General features: G+C 49.5%; 1 long non-coding RNA gene across 1 annotated transcript; it reads left to right on the top strand.

Annotated features, from left to right (window-relative positions):
- Positions 1 to 1,782: 1,782 nt before the first annotated feature.
- LOC122461682 lies at positions 1,783 to 22,083 on the top strand. Its single transcript, XR_006283782.1, has 4 exons — positions 1,783 to 1,795; positions 12,852 to 12,854; positions 14,400 to 14,409; positions 21,883 to 22,083. It is a non-coding gene; the product is annotated as an uncharacterized LOC122461682 (long non-coding RNA).
- The last annotated feature ends 596 nt before the right edge of the window (positions 22,084 to 22,679 follow it).

Raw genomic sequence — 22,679 nt, 5'->3', positions numbered from 1 at the left:
CAAGACCTCCTTTCTACAAAACCATGTGGACTGGCATTCATTATAGTTTTAGCCTCTGATTTTAGCCAGAGTAACTGTTCCATTATTTTACTTGGGATCAGTATCGGCTTAACCAGTCTGTAGTTGCCTGGTTCATCCCATTTACCTTTTAGAAATATTGGAACTACTACGCTGGCAGTTCTCCAATCCTTCGGGATTTTCCATGGTGCTGAATCTTTAATGGAGAGTTTTTCTCCCAGTAATCTCAGTCAATAAGTGTTAACAAAAGCAAACAAAACCCAGAGTTTTAAACAGTGTGACTAAAGGTCACTTTGCCTCTCACTTCAGCTTTCACTTGCATGGCACCTTTGATGGTCTAATCCTACAGTTCTCCAGGCCTCCATAGAGTCCTCCAGAATAAAAAGGGTTAATATGGCCCGAATTTTTGTAAAAAACAAAACAAAACAGAAAAAAACCCTTTAAATTAGATCAAAACAAAGCTTTTTAGGCTCGCTTTATCCCTAAAAAACAAGCTAAGAAGGGAAAAACCCAGTGTCTTTCTTTTTTGTAGGTCATGTTTATCCATGGCTCTCTGGGTAGAAACAGAAGTATATCAGAGATAAGCCAATGCCAGAGAGATGATTCATCAAACACTGAGTCTGGAAATGTGCAAAAGTGCAAAAACTCTGGGAAATTCTAAAGCCAGACAGTGACTGGATTGTTGGAACAGGCTGACTCTTCTCCCCCGCCTCTAGAGACAGGTCCCTGGGGGATCCCTTCTGAAGATGTCTCCATCCCTTCTCACAGACGTCTCTGCATATTCCCTTTTCTTGTGTAGTTGTCTGTATCACATGGCACTGGGAATCTGTAAAGGTCCTGTTGGCAGACGAATGCATCTATAGAAGTCACATGTCAGCCAGCAATGAAGAGCTGGGTTATGGTCTATGAGAAACAACAACAAATATGGAATTCTTGGCTAGCTCCAATGGTTTAAAATACACTATCAGTTTCATTATACTTCCCATTGGTCCTACACCGCTTCCTGGTGGCTTAGTGCCCAGTACAGCAAAGATCCCCATTGCCTTAGTGCCCACTGGGCTTGTTTTTCCCTCCAATTTCCCATAGCTGTGACCACCAGTTCAGGTCACCTCGTGATAGCAATGATGAGAGGAGCTGGGGTTGACAGGGTTCCATGCAGCTGCAGGTGTTTTAAGCTCCATGTAGTCTAACTCTGCTCAGAGCAGGTCTATGTGACATGGCTGCCACTGTTGCTACCACTGGGGCAGCTGATTTAGTGGTAGCAACAGGGGCAATTTTTGGAGAAATAAGCTGGTGCAGACAAGGCCACTGGGAGCCTCACAGGAGCCAGCACTATGCTCAGTACTCAGTATTTGCAGGATCACTCCCCGTGCCAGTAAGATATACTGGGTGGTGGGGACAAGAGTGAGTTTTGTGTGTCCAGCACCCCATTCTGGTGACACAAAAATGTTCAGATAAACCCAGGCCCCACCCTACTTGATGCAGACTGTTGTGTACAGTCTATACCTACACCTGACACGTGGAAGGCTTGACACTGCGCGGTACCCCCCTCCATTCCCCTCAATGCCCCCAGAAAGTGGGGGTCTCCAGCACCTTCCAACAGGGACCCAGCACCATGGGGAAGCAGGCCCTTTAGTGACCATGCACATTTGTGTCCCCTCAAACAGCCTTTGGCTGGGCTGGCTCCTACTCCAGTGGACACACCCAGCATGTTCCATGTCCCCTGCACTCTGCCTGGCCTCATCATACACCAACAGTTATCTCCTGGCGACTGATGGTTCCCATTTCAGCCACACTTTAATAACTCCTCCTGCTTCTGTGCCTTCAAAGCAAGTATCCCCATGACAGTGCGAGCTGGCAAGATGGCTATTTAACAGGATGGACTTCGACAGCCATCTGCTGGGTACCACCTGAAACTGCAGCTCTGGCAATACCCCTACATTGTGTGAAGAGTTGGCTGAGGACAACGTATTACAATAAAGATGAAGCAAAAAGAAAAGGAGGACTTGTGGCACCTTAGAGACTAACCAATTTATTTGAGCATGAGCTTTCGTGAGCTACAGCTCACTTCATCGGATGTGCTCCATCACTGCATCCGATGAAGTGAGCTGTAGCTCACGAAAGCTCATGCTCAAATAAATTGGTTAGTCTCTAAGGTGCCACAAGTACTCCTTTTCTTTTTGCGAATACAGACTAACACAGCTGTTACTCTGAAACCAATAAAGATGAAGGGCTGGATTAAATTGTGGGGTCACGTGTGCAGAGAAGGGGAGCTTAGCGGTAGCGAGCATGCTCACTAGCATCCTGGGGGTGCTCACAGTCTAATAAGGGGGTGCTCACCCGACACACGTGGGAGGCGGGTTTCTCGTCATGTAGGAATCAGGTGATTTTACTTTAAAGTTGCTGATATGAAAAATGAAAGGCTCTAGAGGGCTAGCGGTAGTGCCACGATGGAGCTGTAGTCAGAAGCGACTGTTCAGGAGGAACGAGTGGCCCATGGAAATAGCCTAGAGCGTCTGACAATAGGAGACCATGTGTATCTCAGTATTAATGGCATATTTTGATCTGTATCCAAAATGAGATGTATGGGTGTTAGACTTGCAAAGGGGAGTGTGGGTGTGGGGTGCCTGCTCAGATAATTCCAACAGCTCCCCACCAGCGAGACACAGGTGTCAGGCCAATGACGGCAGCTCAGTAAGGCCAAGCTGGTCCAACCACCCAAACAACGGAAAAAGAAAAGGAGTACTTGTGACACCTTAGAGACTAACCAATTTATTTGAGCATAAGCTTTCGTGAGCTACAGCTCACTTCATTGGATGCATACTGTGGAAAGTGAGGCATCCTCTTGGACAGGCCCTCTGGATGCGCTGGCTCAGGGGGAAAGTCACCAGGAGACTTCACACCTGGTCTCGTAAACAAAAACACCAAACATACCAAAACCAGATTGAGCCCTAGGGCAGGGGTAATCAATTATTTTTTGTCAAGATCCAAATTTCTTGGTCAAGGTATTGTCAAGGTGCAGACTCCAGAGAAAATAATACAAAAACAATACTAACGATAATAAGTAAATAAAAAGATGTTGCGGTCCATTCAAAAGTGTCTGGCAGTCTGGATTTGGCCCACAGTTTGCATATTGACTACCCCTGCCCTAGGGTAATGGATTCGCTCGGGGGCAGCAGAGCCTCTCTTCTACTTCAGAGAGACTAAAGTCTTGTCTTTGCTGCTAAAATAGTGTGGTTTTTACCTCAGGGTAACTAACGTGAGTGAACTGCATGGACGTAAAAACACTGTGTGACGTCAGGGCACTTTAGTGGTTAACAAGGTGCGCTGAACCCCAGGCAGGGGTGGAGAGCTCAGCTGCCCTTGCCTGGCAGCAAACCCAAAGTGCCTTGCCTTCACGCCGCAGTGTAGCTCCCAGGTGCTGGTTACCCTGAGGTACAACTACTTTTAGCAGTGAAGACAAGGCCGCAGACGAAGAGCAGCAGGGCTGCTGTCAGCCGGGACCAGCGTGCGTCACAGGCCTGCCAGCTTCGCTTTCTCAGAGAATGCGAGTTGGGTCAGTTCTGTTCCTGTCGCTGGAGAAGAAGCCTGTCTTCCTTAGCTCGGAGGGAAGCATGAGACTGGATGAGGCTAAGTTTGCATGTTGGCTATTTGCTGTTTTAAAATTCTTGTTCTCTAACGCTTTGTTCCACCTGGTAAGTAAACAGACTTTCACAAAGGCGGTTGGTCATGATCACGGTCACAGTTCCTTGAAGGGAGGGTCAAGCAGGGTCCCAGCCGAGACACGCCTGCAGGGTGATAAGCAGTGAGTATGCACAGGGCAGAGTACCCGGGTCCTGCTCTGACAGTGGAGGAATCACGAGATCCTGCCATGAGACAGGTAAAGGTGGGGCAAGACCGAACGTCTGAGAGGGATGCATTCAGAGAGATCAGAAAGGAGGCAGAGATGTGGCTGGCCCTGTTATTGTGACAGTCTGACAGAGTCTTTCTGTCAGACTGAATACAGCCCCCATTCACACTCGGAGCGGTAAAAAGAGAGTCCAAGACTGTCTTCGTCCACTGGCTGAGGTGCCCCCTCCCAGGGCCACACCATGCTCTCACCTTCACTGGGCTAGTGTTCTTCTTCTGCCCCTCCTGCCTGGGCTCAGCATCCATTTACCCTGTTGGCAGAGTGTAAAATGTGGAGGACATCCTCCCACCTTCTCTGGAAGTCCCAGCCTGGACCCCTAAAAAAGAGCAGGTGTCGACTTCCTTCACCATCCATCCATAGTATCCTCTCCAGGCTGCTTCTGTGTGGACATACCCTTCCACAGGGCCTCCTAATTCCTTTTGCATCAGGGCTTGTTCCTTCAAACATTCTTGAATCAGTGCAAGAAGTAGATTAAGAATTCCATCCCATTTGGGACAATGTGAGTCCCTGAGGGGTCGTGAGGATACAGCCCCTGTGCTCTCCTGAATCCAGAGACAACAACTGTGACCGGCTCTCAGGTAGATGGTGCAAGAAGGGGGAGATGCTTTGTACACTCTCTCCAGCCTGTATTTTTAAGTCTTTTCATGTCCTGTTAGCACAATCGCTAACAGGGGGAAATGACCAGTCTAGAGAGAAGAATTTGTGAAAGTCTAATCTCCCCTGTGCAGTACACACCCATGAAGCACATCAATGCTAAGGAGTTGTGCATATGAGCCACAGAGAGAATAAATCCCCCCAGTACCAAATGCAGTGATGTGGAGAACAGCCTGACTGCAGGACTGAGTGGTATCCTTTGTGTCCACTTGGGGGTGCTCTTTGCCAGGCTTTGTATCAGAGATGTCTCCTGATCTCTCAGATTTGCAGCAGGTGTTAAGCACGGGCTAGAGACATTTAGCATTTAAAGAAACCAAATACAGGCCGGAGCGAGTAGCATTTGTGAAACTGAAAAGCAGAGAAATGTTTCCTTTTCTTTGTTAAAGCCACTGAGAGAGGGAAGTAACCCTGGTGACTGATGGACACACATCAGCCACTGTGTGTAAATACCCCTAGAACCATGCTCATGCTTCCAGGGGCTCCATCACCCCCAGTTACTCAGCCCATGGGTGACTGGCCCACTTCTGCACCCTGCCATTAGAAGCTGACCCCCTACACATACACATTGCCCTGGGTCTCACCCCCTCTCTGGAGGTCTCACTCTCCCCGCCCGCCCTGCTGTTTCTCAGACGTTCTTGTCAATTGCTGGAAATGACCCACCTTGATTATCACTACAAAAGGTTCCCCCGCCCCGCTCTCCTGGTGGTAATAGCTCACCTTACCTGATCACTCTCGTTACAGTGTATATGGTAACACCCATTGTTTCATGTTCTCTGTGTATATAAAATCTCCCCACTGTATTTTCCACTGAATGCATCCAATGAAGTGAGCTGTAGCTCACAAAAGCTTATGCTCAAATAAATTTGTTAGTCTCTAAGGTGCCACAAGTCCTCCTTTTATTTTTCCACACTCAGTTAGCTAGTAGCTACTTTGAGAGATAGTCTTGCATATGTTAAGATGATGTGTGAAAACTGCTGATGTGGCAATAATTCCTACATGCATCTTTTCTGGACCCAACCAGTCCCTTTTTCCTACTGTAGCCCCCGTAGCCCAAATCTATGAGTTTCTCTCACCTTCTCCCACCCAAATCTCATTCCAGGACTCAGTAAGTGAGCACAAGCAGCCCAGGACATATCTTCTACAAATTTCTATCATATTTCCCTTCAGTCTACCAGCATGGCTCATACAGCGTGTGTATGAATGCTCTATACGTACCTAAAGGGGATACTACTACCAGGCACCTGACTCATGATTCCAACTTTGCTGCCACCAGAAGCACACACCCTTGCTCATGAAGAACATCATTGTGTTACCAAGACGAAACAGCTCCTTCATGAACAGGTCAGGTTCCCAGGCACTGAAAGTAGGCCCAACCCGTGCTTCTCACATACATCCCATGCCAAGTTCCTGTAAGTAAAACACAACCACTTCCAATGTCTGACCTGTCAAAGAACTCTGGGAGGAAATCAGCAGTGATTTCTCTGGACCATTTTCCCTCTGGTGGCTATCACCTGTCTATCATAATTGAATACTCACACTTATTTCATCTACAGCTTCACATAGGGTCTTCTCCCTGCTTGACAAAACCTCCTCTCCCCATGATGTACTACCAGAAATCCAATTCAACAATAGGCCATCATTTCCCAGCCAGAAATTGCATCTTTTGCCAAGTATCTGGGTTTCCATCACAGCAAAATCACTCTTTATTGGCCCCAGACAAACAGTATCTTTGCTCTGGTCTCTGAAAGAATTCTCAAGTGAGAACGGCTGGCACAGAATATAGCATCTATCACCTCTTGCTTTCCTCTCTCAGCTTCAATGGTGGACAGTTGTGTCTCGTTTTCAAATGACAGGAATTTCTTAAACATTTTATTATTTTTGCTCTGGAAAACTGTATGTTGCATGAACTAATATCAAAATGTAATCTAACCTACTCTAATCTTTCTATCAGCACCAGTAAAGTGCTTCCCGGTGTGGTATCTGAAAATGGTGCTGAAAATGGATTAAAATACCACAGTGAGGTTGCCTGGGTGTAGTTAATAAAATCTTCTGCTGTTGAGGATTTGATAGTGTAATGTGATGGACTGACACAGAGGATATGTCTATACTGCAATGTAAGCCCAGGGTTAGTGGGACTTGAGTCAGATGACTTTTGTCTTGAACCCTGGGCGTGAGTGTCTACACTGATTTTTAACCCTATGTTTTCTAACCTGGGCTCAAACCTAGAGCTCTAGCATCCCTACTACAGGGTGCAGAGCCAAGTCAGACCAACCATCTCCCAGAGTCCCTGGCACCCTCCCAAAATGTAGCCTCTCTAGCCTTAGGAACATGGTGCACTATGGGAAAACTGTACTGCCCATCCTGCACATTACAGGAAGTTTGAACAGCCTGCCAGCACAGCCAGCAAGGGAGTCATTTTAGTCTGTGCACTGCCAGCAAGATGGAGGAGGTGCCTTTAGAAGAACTTCTCTTCCTTGCACTTTCCCTCCTGTGTCAGGCACAGGTGGACATTCTGGTGGTGTTTTCTGACCCACCAAAGGTACCTGACAGATGTCATGAGGAAGCAAGAGGAGGAGGAGGAGTACCCAGGCATGGCAGATGCACACTGGCAGATGCTGCTTAGTACACTCCACAGAGCCACCGAGGCCCAGCACTTCTGGTGCAGGGCAACAAGCACAGACTGGGGGGATCACATCATTATGTGGACCTGGGGTGACCAGCAGTGGTCCAGAACTTTTGTATGAAGCTTTGTGAGCAGCTTGCCCCAACCCTTCAATGTAAAGAGACATGCACACAGTTACCCTTGATGGTTGAGAAGCAGGTTGCTATAAGCATCTGGAAGCTGCCTACACTAGACAGCTACAGATCTGTTGCCAAACTAGTTTAGTGTTGGAAGGTCAACTGTGGGTAAAGCGGTGGCAGAGGTTTCTGAGGCAGTCAGTCTTGTGGATTACACCAAGATGCCAGGCATTAAAGAGAGAATGGGGTTTCAGGTAGCCTTCAACTACCTGAAAGGGGGATGGAGCTAGGCTGTTCTCAGTGGTGGCAGATGACAGAACAAGGAGCAATGGTCTCAAGTGGGGGAGGTCTAGGTTGGATATTCAGAAACACTATTTCACTAGGAGGGTGGTGAAGCACTGGAATGGGTTACCTAGGGAGGTGGTGGAATCTCCATCCTTAGAGGTTTTTAAGGCCCAGCTTGACAAATCTCTGGCTGGGATGATTTAGTTGGGGTTGGTCCTGCTTTGAGCGGAGGGTTGGACTAGATGACCTCCTGAGGTCTCTTCCAAACCCAATCTTCTATGATTCTATCCATGCCAGGCCATTGATGGGACTCCTGTGCCCATAGTTTGTCCTCCTCAAGGAGTGGATGAGTACATAAACTGCAAAGGGTACTACTCCCCTGTTATGCAGGCCTTTATGGACCACAGAGGCCAATTATGAACATCACCGTGGGTTGCATTGGAAAAGTTCACAATGCCAGAGTTTTTCACCAATCACGAGTCTACATTCATGGACAGGCTAGGGCACTATTCCCACCACATGACATTGTCATAAATGGAATTACTGTCCCAAGGGCTGTCCCTATGGGGGTGTGGGGTCCAGGACAAATCAGCCTGTAGGGGCCCCCCTTAACATCTTTTATACAGTTGAAATCTGATGTGGGGTGGGGACACCAGTGCTGGAGGGCGAGGGACAATGGAGAGTCACAGGGTGGCACCTGTGCTAGGGGGTCCCCTGTGCTGGGGCATCCTGGAAAAGTGATGGGTCCAGGGCAGAAAGGCAATGGATGGGGTCAGCCTGGTGCTGGTGTGTTCCAGCAGCGCTAGAATGCTGGTGGCCAGTGCGGCGGCAGGTGGGCAAGAAAAAGAAATATAATGGGCGCTTCCCGCCGGTGAGTGCAGGCCTGACTCCCCCTGCCAGCACCAGGCCCCCCGCTAACCTTCTGGGCTGGCCTGGCCCCCCAAACTCCTAACCCCATCCCCTGGGCTGGCCTGGCCCTCCAGGCACCTGTAAGCCCACCTCCTCTGGGCCGGCTTACAGCCCCCTGCACAACACATGCCCACTGAAGCGCAGGCCCCCCAAAACATGGGGCCCAGAGCGGTCACCCCGACTGGTCATACTCAAGGGACAGCTCTGACTGTCCCCACTGTTATCCTTGGGGACTTCACGTACCCCCCACCCCCTTTGCCTTGGCTTATGAAGTCAAACCCTGATTTCAGAGGCCCTCACAAAAGAAGGTTTAATTACATTCTCAGTAGGTGTAGAATGGTTGTTGAATGTGCTTTTGACAGATTAAAATCCCACTGGAGATGTCTACAGACCTGTTTGTATTCCACTGTCATCAATGCTGTCTGCATTACTGTGGCTCGCTGTGCTCTTCCCAACCTTTGTGAAGCCAGAGATGAGCCATTCCCCCCTTAAGGGACCTCTGACAGCGAGGGGCCGTTGAATCAGACACTCAGACAGAAAGTGCACCTGCCACAGCTGGAGCTGTCTGCACCTGGGCAACAGAAGTCAGGGATGCTCTGTGTTCTCACCTTATGGGTTTGCATGGCCCAATGGAAGAGGGGGAATAGTACCTGTAAGAATGTGCTTGTGGTGGAGAAAGGGCAAATTGATTGGAGGTGAAGGAGTGCAGTGCTTGGGAAGGATGTGGGCTTGATTACCATGGAATTAACTTATGAATGACATGGTAAATAACGAATTTGGGGTGTGGGTAAATCACAGTGTGGGCTCACATGAGGACATAATTGAAGTGTGAATTGATGTACCTAACTGCATAGAGGACTAAGGTTTGCTTAGAGCATGTCTACACTGGCAGAGTTACAGCACCAGGAGTTACAGCGCCGCTCAGAGAGCGTTGAAAGGAAACCGCAGTTGTGTGTTCACATTGTCAGCTGTCTGTGCAATAGTGTGTTCACACTTGCAGCACTTGCATCAGTATTCAGAGTGGTGCACTCTTGGCAGCTATCCCACAGAGCATCTCTTTCTCTTCTGCAGCTAAGAGTTGAGGGAAGGCAGACAGAGTCGTGGGGCATCCTGGGTCCTTTCCCAATGCCCCGTGATGCATTGCTTCGCATCCCAGCAATCACTGTGCTTCTGTCTGCATTTGGTGCCATATTTCAATGGTTTGTGTACCGCGCACCCTGCCTCTTTCAGGCTGCAGGAATGGATCCCGAACTGCTTACCAGTATGCTGCTTGCTCTGACCAACACATCACAAGTGGCAGCGGAGTTATTCCTTAAACTACAAAGGCAATTGAAGTGTAACACCGATCTTGCCACGAGTAGTAGCTACGACGCAAGATTGCTTGTGGCATTCACAGAGGTGCTGACCACAGTGGAACGCCGCTTCTGGGCTTGGGAAAAAAGCACTGAGTGGTGGGATCACATCGTCATGCACGTCTGGGATGACGAGCAGTGGCTGCAGAACTTTTGGATGAGGAAAGCCACATTCATGAGACTGTGTGATGAGCTTGCCCCAGCCCTGCGGCGCAAGGACACGAGAATGAGAGCTGCCCTGTCATTGGAGAAGCGTGTGGCGATTGCACTGTGGAAGCTGGCTACTCCAGACTGCTACCGAACGATCGCTAACCAGTTCCAAGTTGGAAAGTCTATTGTTGGACTCGTGTTGACGGAAGTCTGCAGGGCCATTAATCGCATCCTGCTCTGAAAGACCGTGACTCTCGGCAACATGAATGACATTGTGGATGGCTTTGTACAAATGGGCTTCCCTAACTGCGGAGTGGAGATAGATGGCACACACATTCCAATTCTGGCATCAGACCACCTTGCCACTGAGTACATTAATTGCAAGGGGTATTTCTCAATGGTTCTCCAGGTGCTTGTGGATCACCGTGGGCGTTTCACAGACATTAACACAGGCTGGTCCGGAAAGGTGCATGATGCATACATCTTTTGGAACACTGGCGTGTTCAGGAAGCTGCAAGCAGGGACTTTCTTTCCAGAACAGAAGATCACTGTAGGAGAAGTAGAAATGCCCATTGTGACCCTGGGAGACCCCACCTACCCCTTAATGCTGTGGCTTATGAAGCCATACATGGGGCAACTTGACAACAGCAAGGAGCCGTTCAACAACAGGCTGAACAAATGCAGAATGACTGTTGCGTGTGCTTTTGGCCATTTAAAGGCCTGCTGGTGATGCCTCAATGGGAAGCTGGACCTGGCTGATGACAATATTCCTATGCTTGTAGCCGTGTGCTGTATGCTCCATAATATTTGTGAAGGGAAGGGTGGAAGCTTCACTCAGGGCTGGACTGCAGAGACTCAGCTCCTGGAGGCTGAGTTTGAACAGCCAGAGACCAGGGCTATTAGAGGGACACAGTGTGGGCCCATAAGGATCAAGGATGCCTTGAGGCAGCAATTTGAAGCTGAAAGCCACTAATATTTATTGCTATGCTCGGGAGTGCAGTGCTTGTAATGCTAGGAGGTAATTGGTGCAGACGATACAGTATGAAAGCTTAACAATTGTCTGTTGTTTTGCAGGGCTCTGTTTGCTTTCAATTAATAGAATAAAGATTGCTTTCAAACCAACACAATTCTTTTATTAAAAAACAACAACCGGAGGAGAGAGTCAAACAAAAAAACCCATCAGCAGTGACGGGGGAAGGGAAGGTCCCAGGAGGAGGTGTGGTCCCGGGATGGCTAAAGATTTGTGTATGTCCAGGTATCATATCCAACCTTATTCTTTGGAGTACAATTCAGCAGGGCCAAACTGCAGAGGGATGCGTGTTGAGTGCAATGGATAGAGAGAGTTCCCAGTGCTGGACTGTGAGGGGGAAGGAGTGGAATGCTGCAGGTATAGACTGGAGCCAGGAGGTTGATAAGAGTGTCTGCCCCAGTGTCTGGGGCAGAGCATGGGAGAGTTTTGTAACAGTGGCTGCAGGGGAGGGTGGGCGTGGAGCTGCTCGGTCTGCAGAGCTAGTATCACCTGGAGCGTATCTGCTTGGCGCTTCATAACCTTTAAGAGCTGCTTCATAGCTTCATTCTGGCGTGCCACGTTCTCCTTTCAGTCCCTCTTCTCGCTGTTCCGCCACTCCTTCAATTCCTGTTTCTCGGTGGCGGAGTGCATCATAACATCATGCAGAAAGTCCTCCTTAGTTCTTCTTGGCTGCTTTCTAATTCTGCGCAGCTCTTCTGCCGGCGATAACAAAAAGGGAGGCTGGGCTCCCAACATCATCTCTGTGAAGTTTAAACGCAACATTTTACAGAAACAGTATTGTTTGCAACATAGAGAACACTGATTCAGTGATTTAAAACACAGCTAGTACTCACACACCTGTCATTAACTGGCTGATCCCAGGCAAGCACACATGAGCCATAAGACCCCCAAAATGGTGAGTAGCTGCAGGGGGAAGGTGTAACGATGCTGATTCTGGCGGGACCCAACTGAGAGTGCCAATTCAGGACAAATTGCTTCAAGCAGGGCAGTTACAGCCCAAGGCTAGGGTTTTTCCACCTCTAAGGCAAACCAAACCAGCCAAACAGAGCAGACTTTGGTCTCACCCCACTGGCTAACCACAAGTCACACAAGCAATTCCCTTAGACACTCCAGTTTCCCAGTATCTCCACCAGTGCCACTTGTTATGGGGACAAATGGTTATGAAAACCAATACCCCAGTAAAAGAAAAAAGGTTCTCTCAATCCCAAAGGATCAAGCCCCAGACCCAGGTCAATATACAAATCAGATCTTACCCACAAATCACGCTGTTGCCAATCCTTTAGAATCTAAAATCTAAAGGTTTATTTATAAAAGGAAAAAGATATAGATGAGAGCTAGAATTGGTTAAATGGAATCAATTACATACAGTAATGGCAAAGTTCTTGGTTCAGGCTTGCAGCAGTGATGGAATAAACTGCAGGTTCAAATCAAGTCTCTGGAGAACATCCACAGCTTTCAGTCCTTTGTTCACTGCTTCAGTGTAGCAAAGTCCCTCCAGAGGTAAGAAGCAGGATCGAAAAGCAGATGGAGGAGATGCAGCAGCTTTTTATAGTCTCTTGCCATGCGGTCTTTCTTTCTTGGTTCCAAAGACAAGCCGTCCATCACATGGCCTGGAAAAACCTCAGAGTTCTCTCCATAGGCAGGTCCCTGCACACCTTGCTAAGTCACAAGGCGTGTCTGCCTTCTTTCAATGGGTCACTTGTATAGCTGATGGTCCTTAATGGGCCATCAAGCAAGCTAGGCAGAGCCGACACCAACTTGTCTGAGGTGTCACCCAGAAGCATAGCACAAGTTTGAACTACAGACAGTACAGAACCAATGTTCATAACTTCAACTACAAAAATGATACACATAGCATAATCATAACCAGCAAACCATAACCTTGTCTTAGACACCTTATTTGACCCCCTTTATACAAGATTTGGTGCGACTATAGGACCTTGGTTGCAACAATGTTCTATATGGTCCCAGTTCAAGTCAATAACGTCACAGCAGGGTAAATCAGTCTTCCTGGACCCTGCTGTACACTGGGCATGTGGCTCTTGGGGAGAACCAGCACTGAATGCGGGGCCTGGTAATCATTCATGTCCCCGCACTTTCCATAGGATGTGATCATTATGGAAGATATCTCATTGCTGAGGGTGAGCAGGGAATCAAGGGAGGGTCTTCTCCAAGACTGCGGCTTCCGCCCTGGCCCCTATGTAGCTCGCTTGTGGGCAGCAACGGTCGTCCTCCCCCCACTTGCCGTGACAGCACAGTGGCGTGGTAAAGTTACCCTTCATGGGGGAAGAAACAAAGGAGCTCTGCTGGAGAACCTGCGGCAGTGGATTGCCCAGTATCTCCATGAGTTTCCTGGAGACCTGTGAAGTGAGGGAGTCAATCAACAGCCTGTTCTGCCACTCAGACTAGGCATGCGGTGGGAGACAAGCCTGCTTTCTGCAACCCTCCTGCCCCCAACAACTCGCTTCAGCGATTCCCAAAGTCAGATCCACATAGCAGGGGCCTCCTCTCCTGTTTGCACTTCGCCAACATCTGACAGCTGTGATTGGCTAGCCTCCTCCAGGGTAGAAAAGAACTTCTGGCTGCATGCATCTCTGACCACTGAGTTGTCCTCTGCTCTGGGTCCCCCTCCCCCTCCACATCTTCATCCAAAATGTCCTCCTCCAGGCTCGGTCTACTCTCGACCACTGAAGTATCCACAAGAGACTTTGCAGTGGAGGTGGGGTAGCCACCAAGTATCACGTCCAGCTCTTTGTAGAACCGGCAGCTCGTGGGCGCAGCACCGGAGCGGCGGTTTGCCTCCCGCGCCTTGTGGTAGGCGTTCCGCAGCTCCTCACTTTTACCCTGCACTGCAGTGTGTCCCAGTCATGGCCCTTTCTGTCATGCATCGTGAAATCTGTCTGTAAGTATCATAATTCCTATGGCTGAAGTGCAGCGGGGACTGCACAGCCTCCTCTCCCCAAATGCTGATGAAGTCCAGCAGCTCGGCATTGCTCCAAGCAGGGGATCGCCTGGTGCATGGAGCAGGCATGGCCACCTGGAAAGATGTGCTGAGAACACTGCACGTATCGCCGAGCAAACAGGAAGGGGACTTTCAAAATTCCCAAGGAGGGGTACAGGGTGGGGATGATGGTTGGTCACCTGAGGGCAGGGCAGTAGAGTTCAAACCGATGACCAGAGAGGCGAGAACAGGCATTGTGGGACACCTCCTGGAGGCCAGTTGCAGGGCTGTAATCGACCAGGGTGTCCACACTGGCACTGCAGCGCTGTAGCCCCAGTGCAGAAAGCTGCACACCTCTCGTTGGGTTGGTTTCTTTACAGTGCTGCAACTGCGCCGTTTCTGCACTCTAAGTGGCTTGGCAGTGTGTGCACCTTGGGGATTACAGCTCAAACAGCTGCTTTACTGTGCAGAAACTTGCCAGTGTAGACAGGGCCTAACTACCTTTGGGCCCATGCCACAGCCCTGGCAGGGAGCTCACTCTGGCTGCTCAGGAGGGCATTGGCCTGATAGTGCTGCCCAGTGATGAGCTGCCAGAAGCTGAAGAACCGGTTCCTTCAGTCGCTCTGGGTCTTTGGCAGCACTGAAGGACCTGCCACCGAAGTGCTGCCAAAGGCCCGGAGCAAGTGATGGACCCGCCACCGAAGTGCCACTGAAGGCCTGTAGTAAGTGAAGGATCCGCCGCCGAAGTGCCGCTGAAGGCCCGGAGTGCCGCCAGGTGAGTAAAAATTCTCAGGGGAGCTTCCCCAGCCAAGAGCTCAGGCGGGACGGACAGGACGGTCCCGTGGGCCGCATGTGACCGTGGACCGGAGTTTGCCCACCCCTTTAACAACCGGTTCTAAACCGGCTTCAAAATTTAACAACCAGTTTGCGCAAACCAGTGCAAACCGGCTCCAGCTCACCACTGGTGCTGCCCCCATTGGGGCAAGTGAGGGCTCTGGGAGTAGCAGGGGTGTGGGAGATCCCCTGTTTAAATTCCCCGCTCTTCCTGATGGACAGAGACTTGACAGGATCTGACACTGCTCAGGGGAGCACCCCAGCCACTGAGGTAGGAGATATTCTGATGTGAGGCTCCTTCAGCCTCTCCTGTTGCAGCTGTTCCACTGTGGTTAGGTAATTAATTATTGCCTGGGCCAGAAGGAAAGTGAGACTAAGGCCTGGTCTACACTATGAGGTTAGGTCGAATTTAGCCACGTTAGGTCGATTTTATAAGCAATGTGGCTACCCAACCAACCCTGTTCCGCGGACCTAAAGGGCTCTTAAAATTGACCTCTGTACTCCTCCCCGACAAGGGGAGCAGCGCTAAAATCAACCTTCCTAGGTCGAATTTGGGGTAGTGCAGACACAACGCTGTGCAAATTGATGGTAGTGGCCTCTGGGAGCTATCCCAGAGTGCTCCAATGTGACCACTCTGGACAGCACTTTCAATTCCAATACACTAGCCAGGTACACAGGAAAAGCCCCAGGAACTTTTGAATTTCATTTCCTGTTTGGTCAGCGTGGCGAACTCAGCAGAACAGGTGACCATGCAGTCCCCGAATCGCAACCGAGCTCCAGCATGGAGCGAACAGGAAACACTGGATTTGATTGCTGTATGGGGAGAAGAATCCCCATACAGCAGGGCAGGCAGAACTCCGATCCAGCAGAAGAAGTGCTGATATATATGCCAAAATCGCACAGGGCATGGTAGACAGAGGCTACACCAGGGACACACAGCAGTGCCACATGAAAATTAAGGAGCTCAGTCAAGCCTACCAAAAGACAAAGGAGGCAAACGGTCACTCCGGGTCAAAGCCCCATACATGCTGCTTCTATGGCCAGCTGCCTGGCATTCTAGGGGGGGACCCTACCCACTACCCCACCACTGTCCGTAGACACCTGCAAGGGAGGAGCCTCACACAACACGGAGAAGGATTTTGTGGATGAGGAAGAGGAGGAAGAGGAGAATGCGCAGCAGGCAAGCGGAGAATCCATTCTCCGCAGAAGCCAGGACCTTTTCCTCACCCTGGAGCCCATACGCTCCCAAGGCGTATTGTTCCCGGACCCTGAAGGCACCTCTGGTGAGTGCACATTTGTAAGTACACTACAGGGGTTAAAAGTAATTGTGTTTAATGTTTGATTTGCCCTGAACAATTGGGATGCATTCGTGGCCAGTACAGCTACTGGAAAAGTCTGTTAACGTGTCTGAGGATGGAGTGGGAATCCTCCAGGGACATCTCCATGAAGCTCTCCTGGAGGTACTCTGAAAGCCTTTGCAGAAGTTTCGGGGGATGGCTGCCTTATTTCGTCCTCCATGAGAGGACACTTTACCATGCCAAGCCAGTAGCAAGTAGTCTGGAATCATTGCAGCACAAAGCATGGCAGCGAATGGTCCTGGGTTTTGGTCACATTCATGCAACGTTCGGTCTTTATCTTTCTGTGGCAGCCTCAGGAGAGTGAGGTGAGCGGCGAACAGCGGAGCGGCTAACAGAGGGAGTTTGCCTGCGATCTGTCCAAGAGGAGGTACGCTAAGTGCTGCATTAGGGGGGCTGTGTGGGTGAGTATCTGAGTGTCTGTTGCGGGGACAGTTTGTCAATTTGACCGTGTGCTTGATTGTTTGAAAAGTGTGAATTGGGACTGCTTTGTTCCAGGTGAGCCTCGAGTGGGGCTGACTTATAAAAAGCCAGTCAGCTGCGAACCAGCTGAGTGGCGAACACCGGAGAGGCTAACAGAGGGAGTTTGCCTGGGGAGAGCCCACTGAGGCTTTCATCTTGCAGGCTTCTCTGAGTAGTTACTACAGCACCTGAGGAAGCTTGTAGAAGGAAGGTAATATGGATGGTGAGCATTCAGCCGTTGTTACCTGCACAGGATGTGCCATGTTTGTCTTTCTTCCACAGGACAGAAGCAACTTTGTCTGTACAAAGTGCAAGCTGGTCTCCATATTGGAAGAGAAGGTTCAAGGTCTGGAGAAACAAGTATCGACCCTGCGTTGCATAAGAGAAACTGAAGATTCCCTGGACAGACGTCAGGATATGCTTCTACGGACACAACATTCTGAAAACTCAGAGCAGGCTGCGCAGCAGGGACAGAAGGACGGTGAAGAAATTTGGCAGCATGTGACCTCCAGAAGAAGAAAGGGGAGCGTCCATGTACCAGCAATGCAGATACAGGTAAGCAACCATTTTCATGTTCTCTCCACAGGTACTAATGCGGAGAGTGGACTAGACGATACATCTGAGGGAAGGGAGCAGAAGGAGACTCCGTCGATTGAAAGGCATGAGATGCACTGTCCTAGGGATGGGGGTTCCACAACCACAGTTCCCAAAAGAAGGAGGCGGGTGGTGGTGGTCGGGGACTCCCTCCCCAGGGGGATTGAGTCATCTACCTGCCACCCCAACCATGAAAACTGAGAAGTCTGCTGCTTGCCAGGAGCTAGGATTCAAGATGTGGTGGAGAGACTGCGGAGACTCATCAAGCCCTTGGATCGCTACCCCTTCCTGCTTCTCCACGTGGGCACCAATGTTACTGCCAAGAATGACCTTGAGCGGATCACTGCAGACTACGTGGCTCTGGGAAGAAGGATAAAGGAGTTTGAGACACAAGTGGTGTTCTCGTCCATCCTCCCCGTGGAAGGAGAAGGCCTGGGTAGAGACCGTCGAATCGTGGAAGTCAACAAATGGCTACACAGGTGGTGTCGGAGAGAAGGCTTTGGATTCTTTGACCATGGGATGGTGTTCCAAGGAGGAGGAGTGCCAAGCAGAGACGGGCTCCACCTAACAAAGAGATGGAAGGGCATCTTCGCAAACAGGCTGGCTAACCTAGTGAGGAGGGCTTTAAACTAGGTTCACCAGGGGAAGGAGACCAAAGCCCTGAGGTAAGTGGGGACAAGGGATACCGGGAGGAAGCACGAGCAGGAGAGCACGAGAGGGGAGGGCTCCTGCCTCATACTGAGAAAGCAGGAGGATCAGCGAGTTATCTCAAGTGCCTATACACAAATGCAAGAAGCCTGGGAAACAAGCAGGGAGAACTGGAAGTCCTGGCACAGTCAAGGAATTATGATGTGATTGGAATAACAGAGACTTGGTGGGATAACTCACATGACTGGAGTACTGTCATGGATGGATATAAACTGTTCAGGAAGGACAGGCAGGGCAGAAAAGGTGGGGGAGTTGCATTGTATGTAAGAGAGCAGTATGACTGCTCAGAGCTCCGGTATGAAACTGCAGAAAAACCTGAGAGTCTCTGGATTAAGTTTAGAAGTGTGAGCAACAAGGCTGTTGTTGTGGTGGAGTCTGCTATAGACCACCAGACCAGGGGGATGAGGTGGACGAGGCTTTCTTCCGGCAAATAACGGAATTTACTAAATCGCAGGCCCTGGTTCTCATGGGAGACTTCAATCACCCTGATATCTGCTGGGAGAGCAAAACAGCAGTGCACAGACAATCCAGGAAGTTTTTGGAAAGTGTAGGGGACAATTTCCTGGTGCAGGTGCTGGAGGAACCAACTAGGGACGGAGCTCTTCTTCCCAGTTTGTGAGCAGCAGGTCAAGAATTAGTAGGGGAAGCAAAAGTGGATGGGAACCTGGGAGGCAGTGACCATGAGAAGGTCGAGTTCAGGATCCTGACACAAGGAAGAAAGGAGAGCAGCAGAATACGGACCCTGGACTTCAGAAAAGCAGACTTTGACTCCCTCAGGGAACTGATGGGCAGGATCCCCTGGGAGAATAACATGAGGGGGAAAGGAGTCCAGGAGAGCTGGCTTTATTTTAAAGAATCCTTATTGAAGTAACAGGGACAAACCATCCCGATGTGTAGAAAGAATAGTAAATATGGCAGGCGACCAGCTTGGCTTAACAGTGAAATCCTTGCTGATCTTAAACACAAAAAAGAAGCTTACAAGAAGTGGAAGATTGGACAAATGACCAGGGAGGAGTATAAAAATATTGCTCAGGCATGCAAGAGTGAAATCAGGAAGGCCAAATCACACTTGGAGTTGCAGCTAGCAGGAGACGTTAAGAGTAACAAGAAGAGTTTCTTCAGGTATGTTAGCAACAAGAAGAAAGTTAAGGAAAGTATGGGCCCCTTACTGAACAAGGGAGGCAACCTAGTGACAGAGGATGTGGAAAAAGCTAATGTACTCAATGCTTTTTTTGCCTCTGTCTTCACGAACAAGGTCAGCTCCCAGACTACTTCTCTGGGCAGGACAGTATGGGGAGGAGGTGACCAGCCCTCTGTGGAGAAAGAAGTGGTTCAGGACTATTTAGAAAAGCTGGATGAGCACAAGTCCATTGGGCCGGATGCGCTGCATCCGAGAGTGCTAAAGAAGTTGGCGGATGTGATTGCAGAGCCTTTGGCCATTATCTTTGAAAACTCATGGCGATCGGGGGAGGTCCCGGACGACTGGAAAAAGGCTAATGTAGTGCCCATCACTAAAAAAGGGAAGAAGGAGGATCCTGGGAACTACAGGCCAGTCAGCCTCACCTCAGTCCCTGGAAAAATAATGGAGCAGGTCCTCAAGGAATCAATTCTGAAGCACTTAGAGGAGAGGAAAGTGATCAGGAACAGTCAGCATGGATTCACCAAGGGGAAGTCATGCCTGACTAATCTAATTGCCTTCTATGATGAGATAACTGGCTCTACGGATGAGGAGAAAGCAGTGGATGTGTTATTCCTTGACTTTAGCTAAAGCTTTTGACACAGTCTCCCACAGTATTCTTGCCAGCAAGTTAAAAAAGTATGGGCTGGATGAATGGACTATAAGGTGGATAGAAAGCTGGCTAGATTGTCGGGATCAAAGGGTAGTGATCAATGGCTCGATATCTACTTGGCAGCCGGTATCAAGTGGAGTGCCCCAAGGGTTGGTCCTGGGGCCGGTTTTGTTCAATATCTTCATTAATGATCTGGAGGATGGCGTGGACTGCACCCTCAGCAAGTTTGCCGATGACACTAAACTGGGAGGAGAGGTAGATACGCTGGAGGGAGGGATAGGATACAGAGGGCGCTAGACAAATTAGAGGATTGGGCCAAAAGAAATCTGATGAGGTTCAACAAGGACAAGTGCAGAGTCCTGCACTTAGGACAGAAGAATCCCATGCACCGCTACAGACTAGGGACCGAATGGCTAGGCAGCAGTTCTGCAGAAAAGGACCTACGGGTTACAGTGGACGAGAAGCTGGATATGAGTCAACAGTGTGCCCTTGTTGCCAAGAAGGCTAACGGCATTTTGGGCTGTATAAGTAGGGGCATTGCCAGCAGATCGAGGGACGTGATCATTCCTCTCTATTCGACATTGGTGAGGCCTCATCTGGAGTACTGTGTCCAGTTTTGGGCCCCATACTACAAGAAGGATGTGGAAAAATTGGAAAGCGTCCAGCGGAGGGCAACAAAAATGATTAGGGGACTGGAACACATGATTTATGAGGAGAGGCTGCGGGAACTGGGATTGTTTAGTCTGCAGAAGAGAAGAATGAGGGGGGATTTTATAGCAGCTTTCAATTACCCGAAAGGCGGTTCCAAAGAGGATGGGTCTAGACTGTTCTGGCAGAACAAGGAGTAGTGGTCTCAAGTTGCAGTGGGGGAGGTTTAGGTTGGATATTAGGAAAAACTTTTTCACTAGGTCCCTTCCAACCCTGATATTCTATGATTCTATGATATCATTCATGGTCACCTGGTTGAAACAGGGGAATTTTTGTAAGGAAGAGTAATCCCCTGTGTTTGGTGATCCCCAGCACATTAGACCACGGTCATGCTGGGCTGTTTGCGCTTGGCTAAAAGGGATCATCCCAGAGAATAGCCACATGGGTGGGGGGAAGGAGTGTGCTGCACATCCACCCTGAAACACGCAGCCCCTCCTTTTAAACAGCAACCTCAGGCCCTCATTTTAAACAGCAAAACCAACCGTCATTGGTTGCTAAGGGAAAGGAGGGCACTGCAGTTTGAAACCATTCCCACATGTTATGAACATGTAAGAAGCCAACCCCGTGTACCCTTTGGCTTACCATGGCTGCCTGGAAACCGAATTGTGTTGCCCAGCCGTGTGTGATGTGTCACCATACCAGCAGGTGCTCAATATAAAAGGCAAAATGTGACCATGTACCTAAAACACATGTGCTGTCTGCTGTGAATTGCTTGATTCACTGTGAAAGAGTCTCCCTTTTGTTCTCAGAAATGTATCTTCTGTAAAGTGAACTCTCCCTTCCCTCCCCCCCCCGCAGCTGCAAAAGTTTCTATGCTCCCGATATCATCTCTGTCCCTGAGGTTAGAAGGTGGAAAAAACGTACTCACGATGACATGTTTTCAGAGCTCATGCAGTCCTCCCTCACTGATAGGGCACATCTGAATGCATGGAGGCATTCGGTGGCAGAGGTCAGGAAAGCATACAATGAGCATGATCGGAACACGCAGGAGGAGATGGTGAGGCTAATGGGGGAACAAACAGACATGATGAAGCGTCTGGTGGAGCTGCAGGAAAGGCAACTAGTGTACAGACCCCTGCTGCATCCATTGTGTAACCGCCTGCCCTCCTCGCCAAGTTCCATATCCTCCTCACCCAGAAGCCCAAGAACTCAGGGGGGAGTGTGTGGGGGGTGGAGGCGGCCCTCTGAGCACCCAGCCACTCAACTCCAGAAGATGGCCCAAGCAACAGAAGGCTGTCATTCAAACAGTTTTGATTTGTAGTGTGGCTACAATAAGCAATGTGGCCTTGTCCTTCCCTCCTCCCCCACCACACCCGGGATACCTTTTACTAGTCAACGTTGTCAGTGATCTCAATTTTTTTTTAATACATAAATAATGAATGAATGAATTCAAAACAATAGGGACTTTATTTCTTTTGCCAGCTGTGGTAGAAGGGGGGAGAGGGATTGGCTTATAGGGAAGTACATTCATCAAAGGGGGCGGCTTTACATCAAGGACAAACACATACAACTGTCACAGCGTAGCCTGGTCAGTCATAAAACTGTTTTTCAAAGCCTCTCTGATGTGCAGTGCGCCTAGCTGTGCTCGTCTAATTGCCTTGGTGTCTGGCTGTTCAAAATTGGCCTCCAGACGATTTGCCTCAACCTCCCAACCCGCCATAAATGTCTTCCCCTTACTGTCACAGATATTATGAAGCACACAGCAAGCACAATGGGAATATTGGTTGTGCTGAGTTCTAACCTACTCAGCAAACAGCGCCAGCACCCTTTTAAATGTCCAAAGGCACATTCTATCACCATTCTGCACTTGCTCAGCCGATAGTTGAACTGCTCCTTACTGCTGTCCAGGCTGCCTATGTATGGCTTCATGAGCCATGGGAGCAAGGCATAGGTTGGGTCCCCAAGGATAACTATTGCCATTTCAACATCCCCAGCGATAATTTTCTGGTCTGGAAAGAAAGTCCCTTCTTGCAGCTTTTCGAACAGCCCGGAGTTCCGAAAGATGCGAGCATCATGCAACTTTCCGGACCATCCCACGTTGATGTCGGTGAAACGGCCCTTGTGATCCACCAGTGCTTGCAACACCACTGAGAAGTACCTCTTGCACTTTATGTACTGTTTGGCAAGGTGATCCGGTGCCAAGATAGGGATATGCATTCCATCTATCGCCCTACCACAGTTAGGGAACCCCATTGCAGCAAAGCCATCCACTATGACCTGCACATTTCCCAGAGTCACTA

Source organism: Chelonia mydas, chromosome 9, assembly GCF_015237465.2.
Source record: "Chelonia mydas isolate rCheMyd1 chromosome 9, rCheMyd1.pri.v2, whole genome shotgun sequence".
Classification (NCBI taxonomy): domain Eukaryota; kingdom Metazoa; phylum Chordata; order Testudines; family Cheloniidae; genus Chelonia; species Chelonia mydas.
Note: the sequence above shows the minus strand (reverse complement) of the source record. Positions and strands in the feature narration are given on the sequence as shown.